This window comes from Chiroxiphia lanceolata, chromosome 6 (assembly GCF_009829145.1).
Source record: "Chiroxiphia lanceolata isolate bChiLan1 chromosome 6, bChiLan1.pri, whole genome shotgun sequence".
In the NCBI taxonomy this organism is placed as follows: domain Eukaryota; kingdom Metazoa; phylum Chordata; class Aves; order Passeriformes; family Pipridae; genus Chiroxiphia; species Chiroxiphia lanceolata.
In genome coordinates this window covers 40,548,973-40,567,010 of record NC_045642.1, presented here as the reverse complement: position 1 = coordinate 40,567,010, position 18,038 = coordinate 40,548,973, and the positions used below count along the sequence as shown (strand labels likewise).

Here is an 18,038-nt window from a genome sequence, read left to right as displayed (position 1 = left end):
AGTAAAGATATTTGTTGAAGAGGTCCCCCTTTTTTCTCAGCAGGTGACTCAATAGGTCTCTAATATTGAGACGACACCATTAGTTGGATTAAGCATTTTTCAGTTACAGATCACTAGTCCACTGCCTCCCTTTGCAGCCTTATCAGTTCCCTTGCCACTGTGGCATGGAATTCCAAACCTACTTGCCAGAAAAGTTGTTCTTTAGTTCTGCACTATGCTGAACTTGGAATTTCCAGGTCACATATCTTATCCTCTAGAATGCACTTTGTGAATCATAAATTTCCCCAACCTTTCGGCAGAATGGTGTAACACTGCAAAGACAAGTTACACTAAGGGTTTCTTTATCAATAACATTAAGCACACAGCTTCCCAGAACCAATTCCCTACCAGCATGGGCTCTGAGTAATGTAAATACTAATGATGAACATTTATGAGAAATCATATTTGTATGTATCCAGGCCCTGATTGATCGAGACCTGCAAAGCAGTATCAAACAGACATTATTCATAATAATTCTTTAAAGTGCTACTCCAAAACAGTTGAATTAATGGACCTTGTCAATCTTTATCCTATCTTGCAAAACACTGTGAAATTAAAAAGCTCTAAATGTTGTTTAGTGCTGCTGATGAAGCCACCTGGACAAACTCTGCTCAGAACAGAGCCTTTACATCTATTGGTGCTTTGCATGATTTCTGCAGGTCACTGACCAGAGACGCTTTACAGAAACAGGTTTAAAGAGCTACAGCCTTTGTGTCGTGAGGAAACTAATACATATGATCTCTTGACTGAAGTTTGGAAAACTCTGCTTTACCTGAATATATTTTTTTGGACACTTTTGTTAAAAACCATAATTTTCACATTGAAATACATTGGTACATAAGCTGGAATAATATTAAACTGTAAAAAATTATGAATGTAAGCTAAAACACGAAAGCCTTTCTGTAGGATTCCTGTACATTACAGCTCTGACATGACTTTACTATCTTACTGCCCTTGCTTATAGAAGGAAGACAATGACCAGAACAATTAATGGTAGCAATGGTCCTGTTGTGAAGCAGGAATCAGCCTGGATATAGAAATCACATACTACCAATTGCAATGGAGTATTTGTCTATATTCAAAGATTTAAAAGTTTAATTAAAAACCTTGGTCAAAATCACCATGGTTATATTGCCAAGCTTTAATAAATGGGTTTAAGACAATATCCTTAGAGAAATTTGTAAAACTGAGCAGAGATAAGGCTAGTGGTAAGTGCTACCCATCAGAGAGTCAAAATTACTTCTAAGTGTAACAAAAAGCCATGGTGTTAATTCTTCAAGATTCTTCAGCTTTTTTGAACACAGTAAGAGAACGTGTTGCACTTGTCTTCCATCTAGCATCACAAATCTTTCAGCAAGCCCTGCAACTTGCAGGTTTTTAATCTCCATGCTTCAACTCTGGACATGTACTTCTATTTTATAACCTAATTCATTCACCCATTACTTCTTCAGACTAAAATCGATTGTGCCACTTTGAAGTTATTTGTTATAGAAGGTGCTCTAGTGTCAGGCTGCTGAAGGAAACAGTAAGACCCTTGGTTTAGCGACAAAACCACAGAAAAACACTATTAAATGACTAACATATGTAAGTTCATGCTCTAGATGGTCTTTCTATGTCATAGGATTTCTTAATCATAAATACAGGATTTTAGCTGTCTGCATATCTGTCTATGATACAAAAAGCTACAAAAATATCATGTAAAAGAAGACAGTACACTCAGAAACACAGTCTGAATTTCACAAATGGAACTGTACCACATAACTACCTACCTCTCCAAACAGCTTCTTTTGAATTTCTAGGGTTTCGTAATTTCTCCTCTCAAACCAAAATGAAATAAGCAACAAAAGCATTTTCAGGAATGAAAGATGGCCAATGGGAAACTGGGCAAGACCTGAGATAGGTTTTTAAAAACTGTTGGAGGAATCTTTGGGAAAGGAATGAAAACAGTATGTGATGTTTTCCCTGGAAGGCCTGGGTGATAGCCTGCAGAGAAAATTGATTCTTTTGCTGTTGAGGTAGCCTTAAAATGTGTCCTGACAGACTGGCAAACTCATCTGCAGCACCAATCTGGAACAGAAGAAAGGGTTGTCTCTTTGGGAACAAAAGTTACCAGGAGCACTGCAAAGCTGTGCTGGAGTATTTCAAAGGCACCCAAATCAAATTCAAGGTCTTGAATCTTTTCTTTGAAGTTCATTTTGGTCTGGGCCCAGGTTATGTAAATTATCTGCTGAGATTTGGAAAGGCTCAACAGTACTTTCTACAAGTGCAGGGTTTCTTCTTTCAGGAAAACACTGCTGTCTCAGGGACTGGTCCATTCTATGGAGTAAACTCCCCCCCAAACCAGGAACTTAGAACATTACTGACTTCCTCATCTGCTCAAAGGTCAAGGAAGACTTCCATCTATTTTTACACACTTGTAAAAATCTATCCCAACAAAAATCCTATCAAAACAGGGCACCTTACTGAGAACATTGCACTCCCTACAGAGAGGAGCAGGGGACAAACATATGACAGATGGCAGGCACAATGCTTAATGCACTGGTGAATGGTACTTAAATACCATGGTGATAAAGGTTGTAGAAGAGCCAATATAGAGGAAAACAGGTAGAATACAGTGTGCTGGGGTTATACAACAAGCCACTGATGATGGGAAAATGACTGCAGTGTGAGCTCAGTGTATAGGAAAGTACATGCAAAGAATTCAGTTATCTCCACCACAAAAGCACACACCATTGTTAAAAGAGTTTCAGTGATCTCAATCTTAATATATATGCGTTTAACAGGTTTTACCTGAGAAGGTGATATATTAGTTTAAAAGCTCTCAAGGAGGACTCTGCCCCTCAGAGAAATCTCTTTTCCTCTTTATGTCTGTGAAGTTGTCCATCTGGCAGGTACATGTTATTAAAGAGTAGCTGATAACCTGGTAAGTTAGGTAAGTGCACGCTCAGCTGCTAAGTACTCTGATACAGACAATTTACTTAGATAAATATATTTAAAACATTTGGGAACTGCATGCATTTTAAAAACGTGAAGGGACAAAAGGAAAGGCACAAAGAGAAATAGTTTTTTGGTAATCTACATTTAATCTTATTTTCTATTCTGCAGTGAAACATGTCCTCTCCCTCCTGCTGAAATTGGAGACGGAGGCAAGATTAGAACATGAAGGAGAAAACATCAAGACTTTTGGTAATATAGTGTTGGGTAAATGAAACCATGTTATTAGCTCCTCAAGCTTTTTCTCAAGTGCCAAATACCTTCCCCTGCTACTTAGTATTGCTGGGTTTTGTAATAAATCTTTGGGCATTCTAAACCCACATTGTGTACAGATAATCAACATGTATAGATCATGTTTATGCCAATCGTTGGACATTGATCTCCCTCCCTGCATAAATCATGACCCATTTCCAAATTTAGTGACTCCAGTTGCACCTTCTATAGTCAAAGGTCAAAGTCCATAATGCATATGTAGCATTTAAGGCTATGTAAAGCTACTGGTTATTAATAAAACTCTGCATTGACTTACTTGTGTATGATGCTTTAATCCTGACCCCTCAATTCCATATGCTGACTGATGATTTGTACAGTTTTCAGTTCAGATGTCAGTATTCGTCTGTGATGAAATCGCTCCAGCCTTGTACCACTCAACTCTTATGTAAACTCCCCATCTATCAACCCATCACTTGATGCACGTGTCCAAGATCAGCTGTGCACCCCAGCACTTGTGAACCCAAAACCCATGCTGCAGTACAGCCCCTGCATCCACATTGCACATAGGCAGTAGGAACCACAGAACCCCCTTTGTTTGTGTCAGCTTAGGAACACAGGAATGGAAGAAGTAGAGAGGGTAATGTTTGGAGATTTTTTTGGTAACTATATATTTTGCATAACTCGAAAATCTGCCAACAGGTCATTCTAATCGCATTATTTCCTTACGCCTTCCACTACACAACGAGCAACATGTTATCCTCTTTAGTATATATGCCCCAACTCTCCAAGCTGACCCTGCTGAAAAAGATAAATTTTATACCAACCTGCATTGCCTTACCCAAAAGGTTCCTGCAGATGATGTTGGTGATTATCCTCGGTGATTTCAACACCAGAGTAGGAAAGAACTTTGAAGCCTGGAAAGGAGTATTAGGCAAGCATGATGTTGGAAACTGCAAAAATAATGGTCACCTTCTGCTAGAATTCTGTGCAGAGCAGCAGCTCACCATCACCAACACTATCTTTCAGCAGAAAAATAGTCTGAAGACAACCTGGATGCATCCTAGATCCAAGCATTGGCACCTCATTGATTATGTCTTGGTGTGACAGAGAGATGTTCGTGATGTTCATCATACCTGTATGATGCCTAGTGCAGAATGCCAGACCATCGACTTGTGTGCTGTAAACTTAACTTCAATTTTAAGTTCAAACCCAAAAGGGGTGGTATTCCAAGGAGGAGACTCCAAGTTAACAATTTCCAATCAGCCACAGTGAGAGACAGCTTTCAGGCAAACCTTCAAACTAGGCTCGAAGATCATTCCATAGATCCCTCTCCTGAAACATCTCGGCAACACATTAAAAATAGCATCCTGCAGTCCTCTGAAGAGTCCTTAGGGCTCTCCTTCAAGAAGAACAAGGACTGGTTTGATGAAAACAATCAAGAGATCCAGGAATTGTTGAGGAAGAAGAGAATTGCTCACCAAGCCATCTTGCCATGTAAGAAAAGCAGCCTTTTGTCTTGCATGCAGCAAGCTCCAACAGAAACTTCATGACATCCAGAACAAGTGGTGGATCAATCTAGCAGGAAAAATTCAATTATGCGCAGATACGGGTGATTACAGAGGATTCTATGAGGCCTTGAAAACAGCATACGGGCCTACATACCAGGTCCAAAGCCCTTTACTCAGTGCAGATGGTCAAATGCTTCTCACAGATAAAATCTCCATTCTGAACCGTTGGTCTGAACACTTTCAGACTCTTTTCAGTACTAGCTGTGTAGTGTAAGACTCAGCAATTCAGTGCATTACACAGCAACCGGTGAAGAATGGAGATTGCCTCTACTATGGGAGAAACTCTTAAGGTCATACAGCAGTGAAAATTGGCAAGGTAGCTGTGGTTGATGGAATTCTACCTGAAATCTGGAAACATGGGGGCCAAGTGCTCCATGCTAAATTTCACAAGTTTGTGGTGCGCTGTTGGGAACTAGGCAAACTACCATTAGACCTTTGAGATGCAGTCATCATCACTTTGTATAAGAAAAAAGGAGAAAAATCAGACTGTTCAAATTACCGTGGTATTACTCTGCTCTCCATTGCTGGCAAAATCCTGGCAACAATACTTCTGAACAGACTAATACCTGCTATAGCAGAAGGAATTCTACCTGAAAGCCAGTGTGGTTTCAGAGCCAACAGGAGCACCACAGACATGGTATTTCTTCTCAGACAACTGCAAGAGAAGTGTAGGGAACAGAACAAAGGACTCTATGTAACCTTTGTTTATCTCACCAAGGCTTTCAATACTGTGAGCAGAAAAGGTCTATGGCAGATTTTGGAACATTTTGTTTAGGATGTCCCCCCCAAGTTCCTTAAAACGATCATCTTACTTCATGAGGATCAGCACAGCCAAGTCAGATATGGTAATGCACTTTCTGAGCCCTTTCTAATAACCAATAGTGTGAAACAAGGCTGCGTTCTCGCACCAACCCTATTAACAATCTTTATCAGCAGGATGCTCCAAAGGGCCATGGCAGACCTCGATGAAGAAGATGGTATTTACATTTGATACCATACTTATGGAAGCCTATTCAACCTAAGGCGACTGAAGGCCCACACTAAGACCTTAAATCATCTTGTCCGGGAGCTGCTTTATGCTGATGACGACGCCCTCACCGCCCACGCAGAAGTAGCTCTGCTTTGCTAAGGCTGCTGAGCTTTTTGGGCTGGAAGTCAGCTTAAAGAAGACAGAAATGTTCTATCAGCCTGCACCTCAGGAAGTCTTCCATCATCCCCATATCACCATTGGCCAGTCAGAGCTCAAATCAGTCCAGCAGTTTAATTACCTAGGTAGCCTCATCTCCTCAGATGGCTAAGATTGATGGAGAGATAGACAACAGGTTAGCAAAGGCATATAGTGCTTTCGGAAAACTCCATAAAAGAGTTTGGTGAAATAAACACCTGAAGAAAAGCACAAAGATCAGTGTTTACAGAGCCATAGTGCTGTCTACTCTTTTATATGGATCCAAATCATGGGTCGTTTACTGCTACCACCTGCGTCTCCTAGAACACTTCCATCAACTCTGTCTCCGTACAATCCTAAACATCCACTGGTCAGATTATGTGACCAATACATCTGTTCTAGAACAAGCAGCAGTTATGAGTATTGAGGCCATGTTGCTGAGAACACAGCTGCATTGGGCAGGGCACGTCTCCAGGATGAAGGACCACCGCCTCCCTAAGATCTTGCTTTATGGTGAACTTGCCACTTGCTGCCACAAGAGAGGAGCCTCGAAGAAAAGATATAAGGACTCCCTGAAACAACATCTCAGCCTTGGCCATATTGATCAACATAACTGGTCTACTCTGGCCTCCAATCGGGAGGCCTGGAGACAATGCAGAAAGAATCTGTCTTGCTGAATATACCACCTAAGGAGTTTTTCTGCTGTGCCTTTTGCAACCAGACTTGTCTATCTGGCATTGGCCTCTTTAGCCACGAGCTCGCTTGTAGCAAATGCGGGTAGAGTCCTTCCCAAATCTTCATTCGTGAAGCTTAGCCATGATGACGACAATGTATTTCACAGTAAAATGTCATGTTTGAAGTTCTGAGGAGATGGTAAAAGAAATGCATTTCTGGTGGACCTGATTCCAAGCTCACTGAAGGCAATGGTAAGACCTCATTGATTTTAACAGACTTCAGATTGGGCCATTGGTATTATTCAGTCATTATCTTATGCACTTACTGTGGGTTTAAGTGATATTACTATGATTTCCACTACATATTGCTTTGAACTTCTTACCCTCCTGTTATAAAACAAACATTCCTTTTGTACAAGAGCACATTTGGAAAAGAAACTGGAAATCAATTTCAGTTCTTCCTGTCCATTTTCCTGATTGATCTAGCTTTATTGCCAAAAAATTTAACAGTTTCTGATCCTTTTGCTAATACAGGATTTCAAATGAAAACACTAACACATGACTGTATCATAAAAACTAGATAACTTAAAGGAAAAGTCTAATAAAAGAAATACTTAAAGAAAGCCAATTAGTCAGCCCATAGCAAAAATAGTTTGGTTATTTGTTCCTCCAGTCTCACTCATATTTATGTTGCTCTAAAACCAGCAATGCAAGTAAACTAAGGTAATAACAATACTCAGTGGACCAGTGTAATTAAAATATTCAGGTGTGATTATATTGCACACAAAACAACTTTTATGGGAAATTAGTAAAAATGTTGTCCTGTGCTATTATGTACACAAAGACTCTCTTGTGTTAAATGGTAGCCTGAAAAGACTCAGTTCTTTTTTTAAAAAAAGAATTCTTTTTGCAAAATTATGACTTGTTTTCTTTTTAATCTTAAACTGCTTTCCTGAAGTCAATATACTAATCTTTTCATTAGAAATAAGCTGCACTGAGACACTATCCCAATTTCAAAATATGTACAGATGTGTTTAGAATTTGAAGACCCAGTGACTAAGAAGAAGAAAGTGAGCAGAAAAGAGAATGGATAAGAAAAATATGGTCGGTTACAAAGGATTTTCAAGGAAGAAACTAGAATAACAGAACAAACAAATAAAATGTCTAACAATAAAAAAATGTCTAGCCACTTTGTAAAACACAGTTGGTAAAGATTAAAACTTCTTGTGAGAGAAATATCAATGAAACTTCCAATTTAATAAAATTTGAGAAAAAGTGTTCATGTGGTCAAAACAACCTATATGGACATTTTCAGAATAAAGTTTCTATTCCTCATATAAGATAAAATCTATTTTGGAATTGTATTTTCCCTGTCTCAAGAAAAGGAAGGGGAGATTACATGAGATCAAAAATACCACAAACTTTTCAAATCCCAAGAGTTAGTTCCCTCTGGTACTAATTAACTGTGCCAATTAGGGCTCCATGAGTCCTTTCTTCAGGTGAAAGGGTGAAAAACCTTGTAACTTCATACCCTTTCACAATGAGAAAACTGTTTTTCTTCTGCCTTACTTTGGAGCAGAGATATCCAAGGAAGGACTTTGTGAAATGTCTGGGTTATTGCCAGCGCTGCTCAGAATAGCTGCTGCTTTTACTCCTTTAGCTCCTCAACCTGAGTGTTTAGGATACCTCCCACGTCCTGGAACAAAAGCTTCTGTAATACCACACATGCGGCCACAGTCTCTTAACCTTCATTTTCTCCAAAACCTGTCTGTACATTAGAGCTACACCTGCCCTGGTCGTATGCTACATCCCTCCATGGTGAGGAGAGGAAGTAAGACAAGATTAGTTATGAACCTGACTCTGGGTTAAGCTCATGAGGAGTCCTAATTTCAATATGAGATAGGAGAACACAGATGGGAAGGGGCAGTCATGGGGCCTTACGGTAACATCACCTTCCAGTAGCACTCAGGCCTTCATAAAACATGATACAGTGACACTGCTTAATGTAAGCTTCAACATCGAGTAGAAGAGGACATTCCAGGAAAAACACAGCTTTCTGAAAAATAGCTCTGAAGGAAAGGAAAGAGATTAGCTGAAGGCAGGCAAAGGCAGGGACATAAGCAACCACAGATGACTCACTGCAATGCAATGAACCCATGTATGTTTCAAATGGTTATGTCACACTGCTCTATAATATTGCTTTAAATAAGCAATGAAGATGGAAAATAAAGGTTACTTAAATGATAGGTGAAACTTTTTTTGGAAAGCACATAACTTGTTATTAAAACTGAAAGTCACATTTCTTAGAGTGTCATAATTTCTTTTTTAAATGTCAGAATTTGATTTTTTAATGAATAAATATACTGAAAAAGTTTTTACCAAATGTAGCTATGCTGCTAGACAGAGAGAACTGAGAAATATTCTAATGTTCTGTGGCAAAGATTTTTTACTTTCAACACCTAAATTAATGATTGAAAGCATTTACTAGTCAAATTAAAGGCATTTTTCAAGTCACTTTTATCTCAACTGGTAAAGACCATGATTCCCTATGAAAAAAGCAGTAGCTTCACCTGCAAAAGTGAAAGTGACATTTGGTGAATTCAGGATCCTTGCTCTATATTTTGGTGCCCAACAAATAAGCAGAATGGGCTATTTTGAAAAAATTTTCAATCGTGTTCTGCATTATCTGGAAATTTGTTTGTTCCATGACATTTAACTTCTTTCTACTTTTTCCAGGACAAATGCTATTCTCAGGGATGGCTGCATCAAAACAAATGACAGTGAAAACATATGCAACACCTTACATGCATCTTTGTTGACCTGGTAATCATAAAATGCATAACACTAAGTAGTACACACTGTGTATCAGAAAATAGCTTTTCTGTTATGAACTGGCCATGCTTAAGAGGACAGTAGTCACAAGTCACAACGTTAGTGTCTAAGTGATAGTGCTAAAACAATATATTGTCAAATACTTGAGTAACATATATTTGTACACCAGTTTGAAATAACCCAAGAGAGAAAAATAATATGCTGGGATAAAAAGGATAAGGATATATTGCTAAAACATAGGCCACCCAAAACAGACTTCAAAGCTGCAGTGCTCACTGCATGAACACCAGCATGAACTGTATCAGGTGAACTAGATACAAAGGAACTTTATTATAGCCACACTTCACATGGCTGGAGCCGGACCCTTACATTCAGAGAAACTTCCAAGCGGTTGATGACGAACAAAAGAAGGAGAAGAAACAGAATCATAGAATCATAGAATCAGTTGGGTTGGAAAAAACCTCTGAGATCATCAAGTCCAACCCTTGTAGGTGAAGGGAATGAGGAAGGTAAATCAGGGCTCAGGCTGTTATAGCTTTAATCATCTTGAAGGGCTCTGTGGAAGACAGGCAGTGACACTCATGACAACTGAAATATTTTTTAAACAAAGATATCTTTTGTGTTGGCTTGCAGGCTTAGTCTTGCTCTGACCAGCACAAAATAGTCTCATCATCAATTACGCTGTCTCCTTGTCTTGAATATCCACTACAGTCTGGAAAATTGAAGTTGGTATCTGTTTCCATAGCAAAACACATGGTTTTGCCTTATCGGTTTGAAGTGGCATGGTTTGGTAGTAACTAAAATTAAATCATGCACGAGTAACAAAAGCAAGGTGGAAGTTGCAATTAAATAAGGAAAACCTAAGCTAATATAATTTCATGCCAGGAGACCTGGAGGGTGTCTATTTTGTTCAGAAACAAGATGATTTAATGACTTAACAGAAAACTTCCAAATTTTCAGATTTTTATGAAATTAGATGATGCCTGTGGCTGCCAACCAGCTGGATATAATATGCAGGCTAACTGCCAGCAGTCTGGTATTTTAACTAACAGTGCAGATTCCCTAGATTTGTAGCAGCATTATTCATTCTCCCCTTCTTGGATACTCTTCTGCTTTACAGATCTGTTTCAACAACATCCATTATCATGTACTACTACTTCTGTCTGTCTAGGAAGCTACAAGAGCTTTTACTAGAAAGAACGTGTCATCTCAGTCAGTAATCAAATGTCTTGTTGCTGAGCTTCAATAAGGAATGAAGGAGTCACTGCCTTGGGAGTTTTGCATGGCAGACTGTGAAAGCAGTTGTATTACAGCACACCAAGACACAGAAAATTACAGGGGAAGAGGTTGGTTTGCCTTCAGCAAACAACAGCCAATAAGCATTGCATAGTGTTAGAGGACAGGATCTTAAAAGATATTAAAACACCTCATGTCATTGGTTTCAAAAGAAATTAGATTACTGTACATTTCTATATGGATCATGGGTCCAGCAGGTCAAAGTTTAAGCGGAAAGCTGCAAAGCAAGATAGAAAGAATGATAATGACCTCCTTCTTGATAACTTTTTCCTTAAGATTAATTTCTTTGATTCTAAGTCTTCTAGGCTAAATTTTAAGTAAATTTGAAAACCCTTAAGTTTAAATAATAACCTTACATGAATTTGTAAACATGAATTTGAGAGGCAATTGTAGTATATGGAGAATACATCATTTCAAAAGGTAAAGGGAAAAAAAGAACAAATCAAAGGGTCATTGATGGGAAGGCTGACATACTGTGGGTTAATACATGTCCTCATAAACCTTCCAAAAAATTGGTAATAATCAGAAAGCCTCTCCAGACAAAAATCTCACTTAGGTTTTTTTCTGCTATGTACTATGCTGAAAGACATTTCTAACTGGGATGTCACTCACAGACAGATTTATGAAAACTGGACATGACAGTTTCCTTACTGTAGCAATTACTCCCACTACATCTTTGGGAATCTACATTAATTCTCATTTGGAGGCACTCAGTTTTGTTGTACCACTTCTTACCCTTAACACAATGAAATTAATTTTTAAAGTTAATCAAACATAGCCCAGGATGTTTCTTTCCTGCAGAAATTTGAACTGTGTTTGTAATCTAGCAGCTTTCTTTCAAAATGCTGAACAGTAACCTGCCTCTGTGGAAAGTACAGAGTGTTAGACATAACTAAAACATTGTCTACTAAATTTTTATTTTGGACAGGAATGCCTTCAGGACTCCAGTCTGCAAGTCTGCAGTCCAGACTGCAGTCAGGATAGCTACTCCATAGAGTGAGTCAGCACATCAGCATGGATATTTATCTCAGACTAGGGTGAGCCACTACCCGGAAATGTTTGCTCTTCACTGAACAGAAAAGTAACTTGGACAACCAGCTTAGACTAAGCATGTAATTTTGATAAGGAAAAAGCTAGATGTAATGAACCCTACCCTGTGTGAGAATCATAGAATCACAGAATAGGCAAGGTTGGAAGAGATTACAGTGGGTCATTTGGTTCAGTCTCCTTGCTCAAACAGGGTCATCTTAGAGGACATGGCACGGGATTGCATACAGACAGTTCTTGAATATCTCAAGTGAGGGAGCCTACACAACCTCTCTAGGCAATCTGTTCCAGTGCCTGGTCACTCGCACTGTAAAGGTCTTCTCCATATTCAGATGGAATTTCCCATGTATCAGTTTCTGCCTGTAGCATCTCCTGTTGGTGCCATGGAGAAGAACTGGACTCCATCCTCTCGGTGCCCTCCCTTCAGAAACTCATAGACATTGATGAGGTCCTCTCTCCTTTGTCACTTCTCAAGGCTGAACAGGCCCAACTGTCTCAGCCTTTACTTGTCAGAGAGGTGTTCCAGTCCCTTAATCATCTTTGCAGCCCTCCACTAGAACCACTCGAGAATCATCATGAACTCACAGCAAAATCTGCCACTAAGCTGAGAGCATTTAGAAATTGTCTTATTATATCAACGTGCTGTTGAATGGTGCTATAATGTAGATTCTTGAAAATAGCACTGCAATTTGGGACAGATTAAAACACAAGAACTGGTATCTAAGGATCTGAGTTTCACTTTCAGATCTACCATTTGTAATGTCATCCTCATCAAGTCCTTCAGTCTCAATTCCATGTTTCTAAACTGTAATGTACACGTTAGTCTTCATTCATGACTTTTGAAAGCTTTTGTGAGTTCTTCAGGTCATGTAAGGTTCTATAGAAAGAGAAAAGGAAATAATAAGTAATTATAATTGCTAGCAACTAGAAAGACTTCGCAGTTATTTCTTTGAAAGCCCCAACTGACTTTCACTAACAAAACTGCATTTAAAACCAAATAAAATGCATCTTTACATTAGTTTCTCCTCAACCAGAGTTAGAATTGTGTATTAGTGATTTCCAGGCCATTATGGCACAGCCTGGAGTACCTCTAATGAGATTTATGTGTGCAGACTGTCTGCTTTGTTGGATTGTTTTTAGCTAGACTTTTTCCAATTACTTTCTAGAATGGCGGTTTCTCATGTGAACGATGCTGGAAAATCCGAAGGCTGGTTTGTGGGGTGGAAGGGGATGAGAGCTGGGAAGTAAATCAGACTCTTAACTACTTGCATCACTTATTGTGCAGGGTTGAGAAAGGAGCTGTAATTTATCAAAAGTACAGAGGAATCAAAGTACTCCTTGACATAGCACATACATTTAGACCATTAAGACAACTGGAAAATAGAGAAACCAGCACTATATCAATGAACACAGTAGAGAGGCCTGTTTGACAAGCAGTGTGCATGTGTGTGTATGTATAAGTCTATATCATCTCCTCTCCTTGTGACTATCAAAAACTGCAGGCAAGAAAACGAAAAAAGGATTGCTAAATATGTTTTTTATGAAAAATGATAATAAAAATAAGTTTGTTTTAATCCTGACAGATGTTGGCATTCTTTTTCCCTTTAAAGACAAAGAAATATCACTATCCTAAAGGTCTCTAAATTAGAGGAAAACCCTTAAAGCTAATACTTGCAGTTTGCAATACTGATTTTCAAAATTTGCTTTTCCACTGCTTTGTACTGGATCCACTTCATGAAAGTAAAAGTACTTTGAAAAGGCACTACCTATTCAGAGATAATTCAGTTTTTAAAGCCCAAAGAACAGATTAAGAGCACTTAGGCATCTTCTTTTTCCTTAACAGGATCCAGATGCATAAATGTCTTTCCAAGTGTAGCTGCTAATTTTGACTTTACAACTGACAACAGCTTTACCAAAGTCACTAAAATAATACAAGTTTGCACTTACATACAGAAACTCATCTCCTTCCTGTAACTTTAAAACAAACAAACAAACAAATGCAGATTCATTTAATGAACTTTCTTGCCCTTTTAAATATTTCACTTTTTTGCCAGTTCGTACGGTCCTGCATCGTAATCAGAAAAATCTGCTAAACTGAGTTTGGTGGTGCTCTATCTTGTCATTGTGTGAGACTGATCAAGACTATCATTACAGAATATAACTTTCAGAAAGCAAATGAGATTGGTGTACTTGAGAGCTTTCATCCTTGAAGTAGCTGGACAAGAAGCAGGTGAGAAGACATCTTCCAGTGAACATGCATTTTTTTTCCCTTAGACTGTGTAGCTTTACCATTTCCTTACTGTATGGGAATATAGGGAAATAGGAACTGGCATCCAGAAAAATGTCAGTATTGCTCACTAGAGCCGGGGGATGACAGATGGCAGTGCTGACACTTCTCGTTTTCTACTTTTGCCAGCATTAAGAATTCAACATGTAGAAAATGTTGATGCATTTTATGCCTCTTTTATATGTTTCAGTCTACTGTAGTTAATGTTCGTTGTTTGTGTAGCAAAACCAGCCACGTATTTTTCAGCTGTACTATCATCACAGTACTGGTGAGAACAGAGTGAAACACTGAAGACACAAATCCAGATAAGGGCCTAGAGCACTAAGTATTTCCTTCTAAACCACCTGAAACTTCATATGTAGGGTATTTTGGTATCCAGCATAGAGGCATACAGAGAAATTAGAGAAGATTTGACTAATCAATGCGCCAAAGATTATCAGCCAGCTTTCAGTCAATCATATGAATAAAGCCTTTTAAATAAATCTAATGCCTGGGTCCAAAAGCCCATCTTGTTTTGCATAGAGTGGTAAGTGCATAGGCACTTAAGACCAGTGCATACAAAACAAAAGTTCTACTGCAACCCTCCATTTCATTAAATTACTTCCTACTTGCCATACTTGGAAAGATTAGCACTGGCTTAGGTGTCTTCTGAGTCACGATTCTGAAGGATACTTTTCTCTTCCCTGAGTACTCTTTTCTTCTTCGTATCTTTCACATCTTCTTCTCTCAGATTCTGCAACACTCATTTCCTTCTTTCTCACCTCTTCTAGCTTCTGTCTACAGTTAATCAAATCACAAATTCTCAGTGTCTTTCTGGTACATGGTGAGCTGCCATCTCTGTCCATTCAGGAAAATGTAAATTTCTTAACATCCCTACAGAGAAGGAAAAACATAAATATCCAAAAAGTACTTCAAGGAAAACAGGACCTCTGGACTAAGGCCAAGACTACAGTAAAGGCAGAAGGTGAAAAGTCAGCCATGAAACTGAAACCTAGGAGGAAATCCATAGTAATATGAGTATTCCTTACCATTAACCTGTGATTATCAAGGTGGTGAAATGCTTTGCTTGCTTTTTTAATTTGTGTTTCTTCTTACTCTTTACACAGAACTAACATTTATGTGCTATAGGGCTTAATTCATTAAAATTAAAGTCAAATGTAAATAAAGCAGTTCCAACTTACTCATTACATGACTGTATTATCTGTAAATTTGTTGAATCCATCATCAATTCCTCATTTGTTACTTATCACCAGAATCTTCCCTGGGAAGCAGGCATACACTTGTATTCTAAATAGATTTTGTAGCTTTAAAATCAGGTGAAGAATATTAAAAAGTGTCTAAGAACGTATGAAGGCACATTTCACTGTCTCCAGAAAGCAGTGTTAAGTTCACATTCACTTTTGCTTTAAGGCAGTATGTGAGCAGCAAGACTGTGAAAGACATGCATATGATAACTTTTCACCTCAATACACTCTGCTTAAAGGGAAAGGCAGGCATCTCATATATCTTAAAATGTGAATATCTTCCCAAAACAATGATTCTCCCTGGACTTAGATATTTCAGATTAGATAAATCTGAAATCTGCTTACACTGACAGATTTGTAGATGCATTAAGTGCCTGACACTCCTTTCCAACACATATTTATGTCCATTAAATACCATATGACCGTGTCATAAGCCTAACGCAGCTATCTGGGAAAGAAATTGTGACAAGTTCTAACTAATATGCTAGAAAGTGTTTAAATCCCATCCATTATGTTGAGCACAGTACATTTGTTGTGGGTAATGTCAGCTGCATTTATTTTCTCCGTGCATTGTTACAACTGAGATTGTCACTCAATTTCTCTCCTCTCTAGAACAGCAACAGAAATTCAGTGGAGATGTAATTATCACCACCCCATTTCCTCTCATCAGGAGCATGATTGATTCTATTTGTAGTTTTAATATGACCAGGAACATAAACGGTGACTTAGATAAAAAGAAGCAGCACTTTCATGTTGTGTACATAAAGGAAATGTGTGGCTCCAGATAGACAATTACTGGCATAAAAGTAAGACATCTTGTATCTGCAGAACACCTACATGGCTGAAAAAATTCAACATTTCACCTGATTTTAAAAATCATGTTTCTCAAAAACGTTTTTCTCTAGCAAACATACTCTATTTTAGGGACTACAAATTACTTTTACATATACCTCCATTCACAGTTTAGAGTTTACTTGATGTGACCATAATGCCATCATTATAAAGGTTTCAGGAGTACCCTTACAGAGGATGCAATGGATGGATGTAAAATATTTGGGTTTGTTATGGGAACATAAAACTTGATTCCAGATGAAAAAATTCAATTTTACAGGGTTCTAAATAATGGGCAAGGTTTAGTCTAGTTAAATGATATTTTAATATCATGTTAACATATCATAACAGTACCTCTAAAAAATTTGGAAATACAGTCTCAATCACCATAACACTTTACATCCAGACATTAAGCACAGAACTCTCCATTCAAAGCTCTTAGCAAAAGGGCAAGCAAGGTAAAACTAATTAATTTGTACTGAAGATGGAGTGTAAAGAGAAAAAATGGGATAATCAGTTTAATTTGAAATCTCAACAGCATGTTGTTTGTGTGATGAAACATGCATGCAGGATATTTGAAGCATGTATTATTTATCATTCAAGCAACATTTTAGTCTTCCATAACTTAATTTCACAGTACTTAGAAATGTCTGCACTAGAAACTGAGATTAATCTGGTGTATAGTCATAATTTTTCCTCTGCACTCTCATTTTAACAACACTCTAATAAATTTATTTTGTATTTGGTTGGGACACAGAAAGAATCCATTCCTAATGTCATAAGGTTACCTTTTTTGCTGTGGCTGAATGGAAGCTTCATTCAAATTTTGATAGCATTTTAAGGACAGATTCTGCTTTTGCTTTTTGCATCTGAATGCAACTTTTTGCTAAAGGGAAATAATAGCTTGCTGAAAGAAATGATAGACAGAACATGAATATTTACCTTGTTCACTCTTTCTTGCTGTGGTCTCACACCAGTAGACTTCAGTGCATATTTCTCCTTCGTGTTGGGCTCTCAGGAGAGACAATTTCTGTGGTTTTTACTTTCGTACTGATTGCCATTGGGAGCTCTCCAGGAAGTAAATTCTAAAGCTTTCCAATCATAAAACACCTGTAGTGCTTAAAAGTAATAGGTTAGACAAGAACCAGCCACTTGTCACTTCACTTAAATCCTTCTTTCAAATGTATTTGGTGTCACCACCTCAAGAAAGACAATTAAGAAGGCATTTGTTTCTTCAGGGCTTGGTTCCCAGCAGTGTAAGAGGGGTTTGCCTAGAAGTACTACTTACTGAGATCCAGACGGCAACCTCATTCTTGAGAGAACTAGTTAATACATGCTAAAAAATCGCCCCGTCACTCTCAGGGGAGCAAGGCGGTACATACGCGCTGCGTGACCACAGCTGCTTTGAGGCAGGACGGCAAACTCATCATGTGACACAGAGCGCTGGATGTGAAGCAGTGCTTGTGCTTGAGTGACTCTTCTGTAAGCTGAAAGCTCTCACATTCGCACCTACCTCGTTGCAATTCATCCTCCACATCTCCCATTTTAGTTCAGCACAGCTTGTCCTGCTGAAAAAGCTCATAAAATTTATTCTACATTACAATATCTTGCTTAAATCTAACACAGGCTTTATTTCTTTTCTAAATACAATACTTTGTGTAAATTGCCAAAAAAATCCATCATTCTTCCATGTAAAAATTATCTACCTCTACATAACTCCAGTAAGGCCTTGGTTGGTGAAGGAGCACCAAGCAGCAGTTTTGTGAGGAGCTGGAAACCCTTGGCAGACAAGCAGGTATGGAAGGAGCAATGCTGAGGGCAATTGGGGGAATTTTAAATGGCTCCAGG

At 38.4% G+C, this 18,038-nt stretch overlaps 1 long non-coding RNA gene across 1 annotated transcript; it reads right to left on the bottom strand.

The window, feature by feature from the left end:
- Positions 1–12,489: 12,489 nt before the first annotated feature.
- Positions 12,490–17,465, bottom strand: LOC116788904. Its single transcript, XR_004357795.1, has 3 exons — positions 17,133–17,465; positions 14,733–14,988; positions 12,490–12,705 (listed from the first exon to the last, which is right to left on the bottom strand). It is a non-coding gene; the product is annotated as an uncharacterized LOC116788904 (long non-coding RNA).
- Between the last annotated feature and the right edge of the window lie 573 nt (positions 17,466–18,038).